Here is a 13,424-nt window from a genome sequence, read left to right as displayed (position 1 = left end):
GGGACAAGGGGGTGCAGTGGATGTCACAATGGGCCCTGGGGACAATGGGGGGTCCTGGAATGTCACAATGGGCCTTGGGGACAATGGGGGTCCCCAGGATGTCACAATGGGCCCTGGGGACAATGGGGTTGCCCAGGATGTCACAATGGGCACTGGGGACAATGGGAGTCCCCAAGGTGTCAGAACGAGCCCTGGGGACAAAGTGGAATCCTGGAATGTCACAATGGCCCCCAGTGACAAAGGGGTTCCCCATGGTGTCACAATGGGCCCTGGGGACAAAAGGGGTCCCCAGGATTTCACAATAGCACTGGGGACAAAGGGGGGTCATGGGATGTCACAATGGGCCCTGGGGACAAGGGAGATTCCCATGGTGTCACAATAAGCCCTGGGGACAAAGTAGGGTCCTGGGATGTCACAATGGGCTCTGGGGACAAGGAGGGTCCCCCAGGATGTCACAATGGGCCCTGGGGACAAAGGGGGTCCTGGGATGTCACAATGGGCCCCAGTGACAAAGAGGGTCCTCACGGTGCCACAATGGGCCCTGGGGACAAAGGGGGTCCCCTGGATGTCACAATGGGCTCTGGGAACAAGGAGGGTCCCCAGGATGTCACAATGGGCCCTGGGGACAAAGGGGGTCCCCACGGTATCAGAACGGGCCCTGGGGACAAAGGGGGGTCCCCTGAATGTCACAATGGGCCCTGGGGACAGTGGGGGGTCCTGGGACGTCACAATGGGCCCTGGGGACAAGGGGGGGTCCCCAGGATGTCACAATGGGCCCTGGGGACAAAGGGGGGTCCCCAGGATGTCACAATGGGCCCTGGGGACAATGTGGGGTCCCCTGAATGTCACAATGGGCCCTGGGGACAAGGAGGTGCCGAGGATGTCACAATGGGCCCTGGGGACAAAGGGGGGTCCCCAGGATGTCACAATGGGCCCTGAAGACAATGTGGGGTCCCATGAATGTCAAAATGGGCCCTGGGGACAAGGAGGGATTCCCAGGATGTCACAATGGGCCCTGCGGACAAGGGTGGTACCCACGGTGTCACAATGGGCACTGGGCACAAGGGGGGGTCCCTATAGTGTCACAATTTGTCCTGGGGACAAGTGGGGTCCCCAGGATGTCACAATGGGCCCTGGGGACAATGTGGGGTCCTGGGATGTCACAATGGGCCCCAGTGACAAACGGGGGCCCCTGAATGTCACAATGGGCCCTGGGGACAATGGGGGGTCCTGGGACGTCACAATGGGCCCTGAGGACAATGGTGGGTCCCCTGAATATCACAATGGGCCCTGGGGACAACGGGGGGTCCGCAGGATGTCACAATGGGCACTGGGGACAAAGGGTGGGTCCCCATGGTGTCACAATGGGCCCAAGTGACAAGGAGGTTCCCACGGTGCCACGATGGGTCCTGGGGACAAGGGCGTCCCCCAGATGTCACAATGGGCCCTGGGGACAATGGGGTTGCCCAGGATGTCACAATGGGCCCTGGGGACAATGGGAGTTCCCAAGGTGTCAGAACGAGCCCTGGGGACAAAGTGGAATCCTGGAATGTCACAATGGCCCCCAGTGACAAAGGGGTTCCCCATGGTGCCACAATGGGCCCTGGGGACAAAAGGGGTCCCCAGGATTTCACAATAGCACTGGGGACAAAGGGGGGTCATGGGATGTCACAATGGGCCCTGGGGACAAGGGAGATCCCCATGGTGTCACAATAAGACCTGGGGACAAAGTGGGGTCCTGGGATGTCACAATGGGCCCCAGTGACAAAGGGGGTCCCCATGGTGCCACAATGGGCCCTGGGGACAAATGGGGTCCGCAGGATGTCACAATGAACCCTGGGGACAAAGGGTTTTCCTGGGACATTTCAATGGGCCCTGGGGACAAAGGGGGGACCCCAGGATGTCACAATGGACCCTGGAAACAAAGGGGGGTCCTGGGATGTCACAATGGGACCTGGGGACAATGGGGGGTCCTGGGATGTCACAATGGGCCCTGGGGACAAAGGGGGTCCCCAGGATGTCACGATGGGCACTGGGGAAAAGGGGGGTCCCCATGGTGTCACAATGGGCCCTGGGGACAAAGGGGTCCCCCAGATATCGCAATGGGCCCTGGGGACAAGAAGGGATCCCCAGGATGTCACAATGGGCCCTGGGGACAAGGGGGTGCAGTGGATGTCACAATGGGCCTTGGGGACAATGGGGGGTCCTGGAATGTCACAATGGGCCTTGGGGACAATGGGGTTGCCCAGGATGTCACAATGGGCCCTGGGGACAATGGGGTTGCCCAGGATGTCACAATGGGCCCTGGGGACAATGGGAGTCCCCAAGGTGTCAGAACGAGCCCTGGGGACAAAGTGGAATCCTGGAATGTCACAATGGCCCCCAGTGACAAAGGGGTTCCCCATGGTGTCACAATGGGCCCTGGGGACAAAAGGGGTCCCCAGGATTTCACAATAGCACTGGGGACAAAGGGGGGTCATGGGATGTCACAATGGGCCCTGGGGACAAGGGAGATCCCCATGGTGTCAGAATAAGCCCTGGGGACAAAGTGGGGTCCTGGGATGTCACAATGGGCTCTGGGGACAAGGAGGGTCCCCAGGATGTCACAATGGGCCCTGGGGACAAAGGGGGGTCCTGGGATGTCACAATGGGGCCCAGTGACAAAGAGGGTCCTCATGGTGCCACAATGGGCCCTCGGGACAAAGGGGGTCCCCTGGATGTCACAATGGGCTCTGGGGACAAGGAGGGTCCCCAGGATGTCACAATGGGCCCTGTGGACAAAGAGCGTCCCCAGCATGTCACAATGGGCCCTGGGGACAAAGGGGGTCCCCACGGTATCAGAATGGGCCCTGGGGACAAAGGGGGGTCCCCTGAATGTTACAATGGGCCCTGGGGACAGTGGGGGGTCCTGGGACATCACAATGGGCCCTGGAGACAAAGAGCGTCCCCAGCATGTCACAATGGGCCCTGGGGACAAAGAGGGGTCCCCTGAATGTCACAATGGGCCCTGGGGACAAGGGGGTGCAGTGGATGTCACAATGGGCCCTGGGGACAATGGGGGGTGTCCAGGATGTGAGAATGAGTCCTGAGGACAAGGGGAGGTCCCCATGGTGTCACAATGGGTCCCCAGTGACAAGGAGGGGTCCCCATGGTGTCACAATAGGCCCTGGGGACAAAGTGGGGTCCAAGAATGCCACAATGGGCCCTGGGGACAAAAGGGGTTGCCATGGTGCCACAATGGGCCCTGGGGTCAAAGGGGGTCCCCATGGTGCTACAATGGCCCTGGGGACAAAGGGGGGTCCTGGGATGTCACAATGGGCCCTGGGGACAAAGGGGGTGTCCCCATGGTGCCACAACGGGCCCTGGGAGCAAGGGGGTGGCCAGGATGTCACAATGGGTCCTGGGGAAAATGGGGGGTGCCCAGGATGTCACAATGGACCCTGAGGACAAGCGGGGGTCTCCATGGTGTCACAATGGGCCCCAGTGACAAAGGGGCCCCCTGAATGTCACAATAGGTCCTGGGGACAATGGGGGGTCCTGGGACGTCACAATGGGCCCTGGGGACAATGAGGGATCCCCAGGATGTCACAATGGGCCCTGGGGACAAAGAGGGGTCCCCTGAATGTCAGAATGGGCCCTGGGGACAAGGGGGTGCAGAGGATGTCACAATGGGCCCTGGGGACAATGGCCCTGGGGAACGGCTCCTCCTCTGCATTCATTAACAATTAACACCCTCAGCAGCGCTAATTAACACCCCCCCCACCCCCCCATATCCCCGCTGCCCCCTAATTACCCCCTAATTCGCGCTAATCACCCCTAATTCCCCCTCATTACTCACCCAGCAGCCCCTCGATGTCCGCAGCCGCCATCTTGCCCCGCCGGGAGGGCCACAAACCACCTCAAAATTGACCCAAAATAGCGCTTTTTCAACCCAAAACCCTCCCGCTGAGGCTCCCCGAGCTGTGTCCCCAAAGCCCCCGCTGTTGTCACCTCGGGAAAAGCGCGAAAAAAGCGGCCCCGGGGGTCCCCGCGCTTCGTTTCGCGCTCTGAGGGAAACCGCGGGAAAACGAGCGGAGACGGAAAGAGCCGAGCGGAGCCGAATGGGCCCGAGCGGAGCCGAGCGGCGCCCGAGCGGAGCCGAGCGGCGCCCGAGCGGAGCCGAACGGCGCCCGAGTCCCGGCCGGGGCCGAACGCACCCGAAGGGACCCGAAGTCTTCCCGAAGGGGTCCGAGTGGAGCCGAACGCACCCGAAGGGACCCGAACCCACCCGAGTGGACCCGAACCCACCCGAAGGGGCCCGAACCCACCCGAAGGAGCCCGAACCCACCCGAGTGGACCCGCACCCACCCGAAGGGGCCCGAAGTCTCCCCGAAGGGACCCGAACCCACCCGAAAGTGCCCCAAAAGGCGCCAAACTCCCAAATCCCCCCCTTTTTACCCCAAAACCCGTGTTCCGCTCCCCCCCCGGCCCCTCCTCTTCCTCCCCCCCCCCCACTTTCTCCCCCTTTTTCCGCCTCACTATCTTTTCCCGCCGCGGCGGCGGCTGCGAGCGAGGCCACGCCCCCTTCCTCAGGCGGCGGCCAATGGGAAGGGGGGGGTGCGTGGCCACGCCCACTGTGCGTGGCGTGCGCAGAGGCGGCTCCGAGAGGAGCCGAAGATACACGAAGGGAGCCGAAGGGACCCGAGGGGACCCGAACGCACCCGAAGGGACCCGAACGCACCCGAAGGGACCCGAGTGGGGCCCGAACGCACCCGAGGGGACCCGAAGGCACCCGAAGGGACCCGAACGCACCCGAAGGGACCCGAGTGGGACCCGAACGCACCCGAAGGGACCCGAGGGGACCCGAACACACCCGAAGGGACCCGAAGGGACCCGAGTGGGGCCCGAACTCACCCGAAGGGACCCGAGGGGACCCGAACGCACTTAGGGGGCTCCATGAGTCACTTATGGGTCACTATGCGGCACTCCTGGGTCCCTAAGGGGGAAATTATGGGGGTCTATGGGGAGTTCAGGAGGGACCCAGGAGTACCCCAAGGGACCCAGGAGTACCCCAAAGGACCCAGGAGTTCAGGAGGGACCCAGGAGTGCCCCAAAGGACCCAGGAGTGCCCCAAAGGACCCAGGAGTACCCAAATGTGTTGTGTTTTGTTTTTTCTCTCTTGTTTATATCCTCTTTTACCTGAAATGGGACAATGGGGGCAATGGGGGGCAATGGGAGTCAATGGGGGCAATGGGGATCAATGGGGGGCAATGGGGGCAATGGGGATCAATGGGGGGCAATGGGGATCAATGAGGATCAATGGGGGGCAATGGGGGGCAATGGGGATCAATGAGTCAACGGGGTCAATGGGGGTCAATGGGAGTCAATGGGTCAATGGGGTCAATGGGGTCAATGGGTCAATGGGGTCAATGGGGGTCAATGGGGTCAATGGGAGTCAATGGGGTCAATGGGTCAATGGGATCAATGGGGGTCAATGGGGTCAATGGGGATCAATGGGGTCAATGGGGGTCAATGGGAGTCAGCGGGGTCAATGGGGTCAATGGGATCAATGGGGGTCAATGGGGCAATGGGGTCAATGGGGTCAATGGGTCAATGGGGATCAATGGGTCAATGGGAGTCAATGGGGTCAATGGGGGTCAATGGGGTCAATGGGGATCAATGGGTCAATGGGGTCAATGGGTCAATGGGAGTCAATGGGGTCAATGGGTCAATGGGATCAATGGGGGTCAATGGGGGTCAATGGGGATCAATGGGTCAATGGGGGTCAATGGGGCAATGGGGTCAATGGGGTCAATGGGGCAATGGGAGTCAATGGGGTCAATGGGGATCAATGGGTCAATGGGAGTCAATGGGGTCAATGGGGGTCAATGGGGTCAATGGGGATCAATGGGTCAATGGGGTCAATGGGTCAATGGGAGTCAATGGGGTCAATGGGTCAATGGGATCAATGGGATCAATGGGGGTCAATGGGGTCAATGGGTGTCAATGGGGGTCAATGGGGTCAATGGGGATCAATGGGGATCAATGGGGGGCAATGGGGGGCAATGGGGATCAATGAGTCAACGGGGTCAATGGGGGTCAATGGGAGTCAATGGGTCAATGGGATCAATGGGGGTCAATGGGGTCAATGGGAGTCAATGGGAGTCAATGGGAGTCAAAGGGGTCAATGGGTCAATGGGATCAATGGGGATCAATGGGTCAATGGGGGTCAATGGGAGTCAGCGGGGTCACAGTATCACAGTATCACAGTATGTTTGGGATTGGAAGGGACCTCAAAAGATCATCTAGTCCAATCCCCCTGCTGGAGCAGGAACGCCTAGGTGAGGTCGCACAGGAAGGTGTCCAGGCGGGCTTTGAATGTCTGCAGGGAAGGAGACTCCACAACCTCCCTGGGCAGCCTGTTCCAGTGCTCTGTTACCCTCACTGAGAAGAAGTTCTTTCTCAAATTTAAGTGGAACCTCTTGTGTTCCAGCTTGATCCCATTGCCCCTTGTCCTATCATTGTTTGCCACTGAGAAGAGCCTGACTCCATCCTCCTGGCACTCACCCTTTATATATTTACAAACATTAATAAGGTCACCCCTCAGTCTCCTCTTCTCCAAACTAAAGAGCCCCAGCTCCCTCAGCCTTTCTTCATAAGGGAGATGCTCCACTCCCTTCATCATCTTTGTTGCCCTACGCTGGACCCTCTCCAGCAGTTCCCTGTCCTTCTTGAACTGAGGGGCCCAGAACTGGACACAATATTCCAGATGGGGTCTCACCAGGGCGGAGTAGAGGGGAAGGAGGACCTCTCTCGATCTACTGACCACCCCCCTTGTAATACACCCAAGGATGCCATTGGCCTTCCTGGCCACAAGGGCACAGTGCTGGCTCATGGTCATCCTGTTGTCCACCAGGACCCCCAGGTCCCTTTCCCCTACACTGCTCTCTAATAGGTCATGCCCCAACCTATACTGGAACTTGGGGTTGTTCCTGCCCAGATGCAGGACTCTACACTTTCCCTTGTTAAATTCCATCAGGTTATCCCCCGCCCAACTCTCCAGCCTGTCCAGGTCCCGCTGGATGGCAGCACAGCCTTCTGGTGTGTCAGCCACTCCTCCCAGCTTAGTGTCATCAGCAAACTTGCCGATAGTACACTCAATTCCCTCGACTAAATCATTAATGAATATATTGAATAATATTGGCCCCAGTACTGACCCCTGAGGCACTCCACTAGATACTGGCCTCCAACTGGACTCCGCACCATTGACCACCACTCTCTGGCTTCTCTCTTTAAGCCAGTTTGCAACCCACCTCACTACTCTATTGTCCAGACCACACCTCCTCAATTTAGCTGTGAGGATGCTGTGAGGGACTGTGTCAAAGGCTTTACTGAAGTCAAGGTAGACCACATCCACCGCTCTGCCATCATCCATCCACCTTGTCACATTCTCATAAAAGGCTATGAGGTTGGTCAAGCATGACTTACCCTTGGTAAAGCCATGCTGACTGCCCCTAATGACCCTCTTATCCCTGATGTGCCTTGAGATGACACCAAGGATAAGCTGTTCCATTACTTTCCCAGGGACAGAGGTGAGGCTGACCGCTCTATAATTACCCGGGTCCTCCTTCTTGCCCTTTTTGAAGCCTGCAGTGACATTTGCTTTCCTCCAATCCTCGGGCACCTCTCCCGTTTCCCAAGACTTGGCAAAAATGATGGAGAGCGGTCCAGCAATGACTTCAGCCAGCTCCCTCAGCACCCGCGGATGCATCTCATCTGGGCCCATGGATTTATGGATGTCCAGACTATTTAATTGTTCCCTAACCCAGTCCTCATCGACTAAAGCAAACTCCTCCATTGACCTGGCTTCATCCGGGGTCTCAGGGGTACAGGGTTCCCCAGGACAGCCTCCAGCGGAGTAGACAGAGACAAAGGCGGCATTCAGCAATTCTGCCTTCTCTGTGTCTTCTGCCACCAGGGCACCCACCTCATTCATCAGTGGGCCTACATTGCCTCTGGTATTAGTTTTATCTGCTATGTATTTGAAAAAGTTCTTCTTGCTGTCCTTGACCCCTCTCGCCAGCTGTAATTCTAAGGAGGCCTTGGCTACCCTAGCTGCCCTCCTGCATCCTCTAACAGCAGCCTTATATTCCTCCCAAGTGGCCAGCCCCTGCTTCCATGACCTGTAAACTCGCCTCTTCTGCTTGAGCATACCCAACAGATCCCTATTGAACCACGCAGGCCTCCTGGCTCCCTTCCTCGACTTCCTGCGTGTGGGGATGCTCTGATCCTGAGCATGGAAGAAGCAATCTCTGAATGCAATCCAGCTCTCTTGGGCCCCTTTTCCTTCAAGCAGTCTTGCCCATGGGATTTCCCCCAGCAATTGCTTGAAAAGGCCGAAATTAGCCCTGCCAAAGTCCAGGGTTGCAATTCTACTTGCTATTCTGTTCCTGCCACACGAGATGCTGAACTCCACCATCTCGTGGTCACTGCAACCCAGGCAGCCCTCGACCTTTACTGCTTCGACCAGACCCTCTTTGTTAGTGAGGATGAGATCCAGCAGTGCACCTCTCCTGGTCGGCTCCTCCACCATCTGCATGAGGAAGTTATCATCAATGCGCTGGAGGAACCTCCTGGGCTGTGCTGGCTGGCTGAATGGTCCTTCCAGCAAACATCAGGGAAGTTAAAATCACCCATAACAACCAGGGCCTGTGACTGTGAGGCCACTCTCAGCTGCGCATAGAAGGCCTCATCAACTTCCTCAGCCTGATCTGGCGGCCTGTAATAGACACCTACAACAGTATCACCCCTGCCAGCCTGTCCCTTGATCCTGACCCATACACTCTCAACTCGTTCCTCGTCCGCTCCTGGGCAGAATTTACTACATTGCAGTTGCTCTCTCACATAGAGAGCAGCTCCACCACCACTCCTGGCTGACCTGTGTTTCCTGCTGGCAGAATGTCTCACAGCCCCCACTGAGGAGGGCAGGGGGTGGGAGATGGGAGCGCGTTTCAGTTTCCAGATCCCAGGACAGAGCCCAAACCATCCTGCCCTTGAAATCCCATTCCTTGAGCTGCACAGCTGGTGGGCTTCTGTGGACAATCATGTTAAAAAGCATCCTTCAAGTGTTTGTGTAATACGTCTAGGAATGTCAGTTTTTAAAGAAAAATAAAAGTTTAACAGGCTAATATTTAAATATCTGTAAAATAGTACTCTGTATCCGTGATAGCCCCTCTGGCAATGACAATTAAATAGATATTTGCACTATAAGGCATGATACCCCACCCACAAGCAGACATCTAAGTGGTTCAGATGAAGGGTGGTCTGGCAAACGTCACCTTTGTGTCCCCAGGTGCACGGACACTGCTCATGTGCCTCTGCAGAGAGTGGCAGGAGCTGGATCCCCTTCTCGGGACAGATTCCTTCCAGGAGAGACACAGACACAGGGGGAACTCATCAGGGCTTTACGGCATTTCCCTCGGCATCAGTTTTGGCACATTGGGTGCTGTCCTGTGACTGCCCTTTCTGCACAAATGATCATACAAAGACAACCATTTAGTAAGACATGGCCATAAAGGGGCTGTTATGGACAAGAAAGCTCACCATAAACTCTGGAGAGAGAGAGAGGAAGTTTATAAGAAGCACCAGGAAGAACCAAGAAGCTCGAGGCCTCTTCTGAAGAGCGGGAGGCCCTGAGCAGCCGTGCTTGGCCATGTGTAGGTGTGGGAGAGGGTCAGGGCCTGTCAGGGAGAAGCAGTGAGATGGCTGATGGCTTCAGTGAACCCTTCCAGCCATGTCTGAGCCCAGAAATGGAAAGCAGTCGATGTCTGCAGGTGGAGGAGGAACAGGAGGAAGATTTTCCTGGGAATGTGGAAGGAAGAAAGGCCTCTCTTGGGCTGATCATGTATGGCAGTGTCATTTGCATCCTGTGGGCATGGCTGTGCCTGGGAGATGGGGAATGGCTGCTGCTGGGGTGTTTGTGCTCAGCCATGGCCCATGAGCTGACCCTGCTCTGCTCCTCTCTTACACTGCCCACACTTGGATGGGCCTCAGGAATCATCCATGAGCCTGGTGGATGCATGAACCTCCTGGAGTGATGGGTATGGATCCAAATAGAGGATTCAAGCAAGTTTGGGACTGGGACCTTGAGGTGATTGGTGACCATTGCCAGGTGTATGAAAGAAGCTGGATGAGTTGTGAGGAACTCACAGGCATTTGCAGCTCCACAGAAAACCAGAGCCTTGCAGTTAAAGCAACACCACTTGACACAAAACCCACCCCAAAACACGAAACACTCACAGTGACCAGAGGAAAATCCTTGAAAAACATTGGAGAAAAATCTACCAGGTTCCAAGGGTCAGGGCTCAGCCATTCTGGTGATGAACCAGCATCAAGGGCTCACATGGCATCAGAGCCACCTCCACACGGCCCTCACCACCTGTAACCAGTGTCTCCAAGTCTTTCCTTCACCGGTCTCCAGGGACAGGGACCTGCACTGGTTGTTTCCTTCACAGCTGTGTCAGTGATGGCCCTTCGTGGGGTCCCAAACACCCTCAGAAACCTGGGGTTTACTTCTGCCTTTCACTTCATGAGAGGTTTGTTCATTGTTTCAGTAGCTGCAGTTCAGGATCATGGCAGCAGAGGGCTCATTAACATCTGAAATGCTCTTACAAGCCAAGGCTCTGTGCATCTTTTTCCTAAAGGCTTCAAGTCTGTTGTTGATGATTAGGGAGATTTCAGAAATAGTAAAACAGAGAGCATTTCCATAATAAATAGCAATAAAGCTAAATTTCTTCTATTTCCTTCCATGCTCAGTTTTCATTTTCTGTAATGGTGTCTGAGTATCTGAGTTGCCTCAGGTCACCCTGACTTGAGCCCCATCCATTGCTGGGTTTTCTCCAGACTCCTGAGTTTAGGAATGAACTCCCAGGAGACCTTGCTGGTGAAGATGGGGGCAAAGAAGCCGTGAAGAACCTCAGTCCTGTCTGATTGTACTCTTACAAAGTTCAGCAGGAGGCCCACGTCTCTTGTTTTAAGGAAACTGTGTAAGCTCGTCTTGCTGCCTTCATTCTCCCCTGCAGCGATGAAGTTCAGATCAGCTTTGGCATCATCTTTACATCGATGGACAAGGTTTCTGAATTCCTCCTCTGCAGCTTCCCCTGCTTCCACCTCCTGTGTGCTGCCTTTTTGCCCTGGAGCTCCATCAGTTCAGATGAGCAGCCTCACGAGATAAATGCTTCTTTTCATGGGTTCTCAAAGAAATCATTCTTGTGCTTGGAGCAGCCTGTCCTGTAAGGCTGCTCTGGTTTCCTGAGCTTCTTCACCTTTCAGGCCTGCTTCCACGTAACCACCTCATCTGCCATCCTCCAGTACGTCAAAGCCTTCTCTGCAGCCCACCAGCCTGTGCTCTGCTGCTGGCCTTCACCCTCCCCTCTGGTGCCTGGGACCCCACTGTTTCCTGGTCACAACAGCCAAGGTGGACACTGACGTTCACATCCCTCACCAGCTCTTCCTTCTTGATCAGGAATAGATCCAGGTGAACATCACCCCTATTGGCCCACCAGGCAGACATGTTAAGAAGTCGGCCCAAGATCACCTCCTGGCCAGTGAGTGTCAGGGTCATTACAGTTCTCCATAGGAACCTGCTCATTGACTGGAGACATCCTAAGGTTGCTGACAGAAGATGTTTTCCATTTCTTCTCCACGGTCAAGTAATTTGTAACATCCAACTGGATGTACATGGCTAAGTCTTGGAACTGGGAGTGAGAGTGGCTGGGCACCTCACCTCACTGACTCCTGAGTCACCCATGTCAGGAAGACGTTGTCAATGAGCTCCAAAACCCTCCTTGTCCCCAGCCAGGAACCTGGGAGGTGTGGGACCATAGTCCTGCCCTTGGCCTTGCACAGCCCCACATCACACTGTCCCGGAAGGGCCCTGGGCAACGTGTGAGGGACAGGATCTGCCTTCCCAGGGCTGGGGGTCAGGGCTTGGCCCTTTGGTTAATGAAACACATCCAGGTTTACTCAGCATCAGAGCCACCTTTCACTTCATTACCCTTTGTTCTGCTTCAAGTTTTCTGTCCCAGCTGCCCTGGGGATGGTTTCTCAGCTGTGTCCCTCAGTGGGATTCTTTAACATTACAGGAAACTTTGAAGTTTAGATCTGAGTTTGACTTCTTCAACTTGCCCTCAGGGTCTGAGGTTCATGGACTCAGCACCAAAGCCACCAGAGGGGTCATTAAAGCGCCTTGGGCTGCTCCTGTGCTGCTGAGCTGGGCTGGGCTCCTGGGACAGAGGGAGCTCCTGGCAAGCGGCAGCGCTGCAGAGAGACAGCTCTGCCCAGGAGCAGCTCCTCTGCACAGCGCAGCAGGGCTGAGGGCTCTGCCTGGGGATCTCAGGGAGACGAGCAAGGCAGAGAGAGATTAAAGGTGGTCAGGATTGGGAGGATGACTGAGAGCTCACTGGAGGAGAAACCTTTGCAGCCCTTGCCATGGTAAGTCTCTGGGTGCAGAGCAATGCAGCTGTAGCTCCTGGAGGCATCTCCTAAAACTGGCACAGGCACAGCTGGTGGGATCTGTAAGGTGGGGGATCTTGCACCTCAATTTTGAACAGCTGTGAAGCCGGGTGAGCCCCCAGGGGTGCCCAGGGCTGTCCTGCAGAGCAGGGTCCCTGCACCCCAGGGCTGTGCCGGGGCAGGGACTCTGCCGCCTGCCAGGGTCAGCGCTCAGTCTGCCCGGGAGATCCCATGGCAGCAGCTGTGGGTGGAAGGAGCGACCCCCGGCAGGGCAGGCAGGGACCTTGTGGGGTTGGAGGGTGCTGTGTGGGTCAAGGCTGCTCAGAGCTCCAGATCAACCCCACGGACATGGCAGAGAGTCCTTCTGAACAAGGACATCAAGACAGCAACAGCTGCAAGGGAAGGAGTCTGTGCTTTCAGTTTTCCACTCTTGGTTGTCTGGGTGTGCAGTGGGAGATGGGGATTTATTTCTCTCTTTGGAGAAGACACTGAGACCCCAGTTCTCGTTAGGACTTGTCTGAGCTGCTCCTGAGCCCCTGCACACGCAGAGCTGCCCCTGGGCAGTTCCAGGAGGTGTGAGCAGGACAGAGCTGAGCACACAGCGGGTGGGACGGGGTCTGTGACACGGACAGGGAGCAGACCCAGGGACAGAGACACAGCTGCAGGAGCACAGCCATGGGCAGGAAGAGTTAACTGCTACCAGAAATGCTGGGGATGGGATTTAGGAACCTCTCTCACATCCCCTGCAGTGCAGACACATTTCCCAGTGCAACCCCTGGTCTCCTCTCCTCTCCATCAGAGCCTCTGCCCCGAAGCCATGGGGTCCAGGTCCTGAGTCTCCACCTCAGCAGCTGGACCTCCAGGGGAAGGGTTCCTGGAACGTGGAACACAAAAAAGGTGCTAAAAGTACTTGCTCTACAGTGTCATTTCAT

The 13,424-nt window shown here is 56.5% G+C and overlaps 1 long non-coding RNA gene across 1 annotated transcript in view; it reads right to left on the bottom strand.

The window, feature by feature from the left end:
• Positions 1-4,334, bottom strand: part of LOC139826751 (uncharacterized) — a 32,311-nt gene extending 27,977 nt beyond the window's left edge. The window contains exon 1 of the long non-coding RNA XR_011736881.1: positions 3,839-4,334. This is a non-coding gene — a long non-coding RNA (uncharacterized lncRNA). The remainder of the gene's footprint in view (positions 1-3,838) is intronic.
• Positions 4,335-13,424: the final 9,090 nt, after the last annotated feature.

Source organism: Patagioenas fasciata, unplaced genomic scaffold, assembly GCF_037038585.1.
Source record: "Patagioenas fasciata isolate bPatFas1 unplaced genomic scaffold, bPatFas1.hap1 Unplaced_14, whole genome shotgun sequence".
In the NCBI taxonomy this organism is placed as follows: domain Eukaryota; kingdom Metazoa; phylum Chordata; class Aves; order Columbiformes; family Columbidae; genus Patagioenas; species Patagioenas fasciata.
The sequence above is the reverse complement of the archived record's forward strand: the minus strand, read 5'-3'. Positions and strand labels throughout refer to the sequence as shown.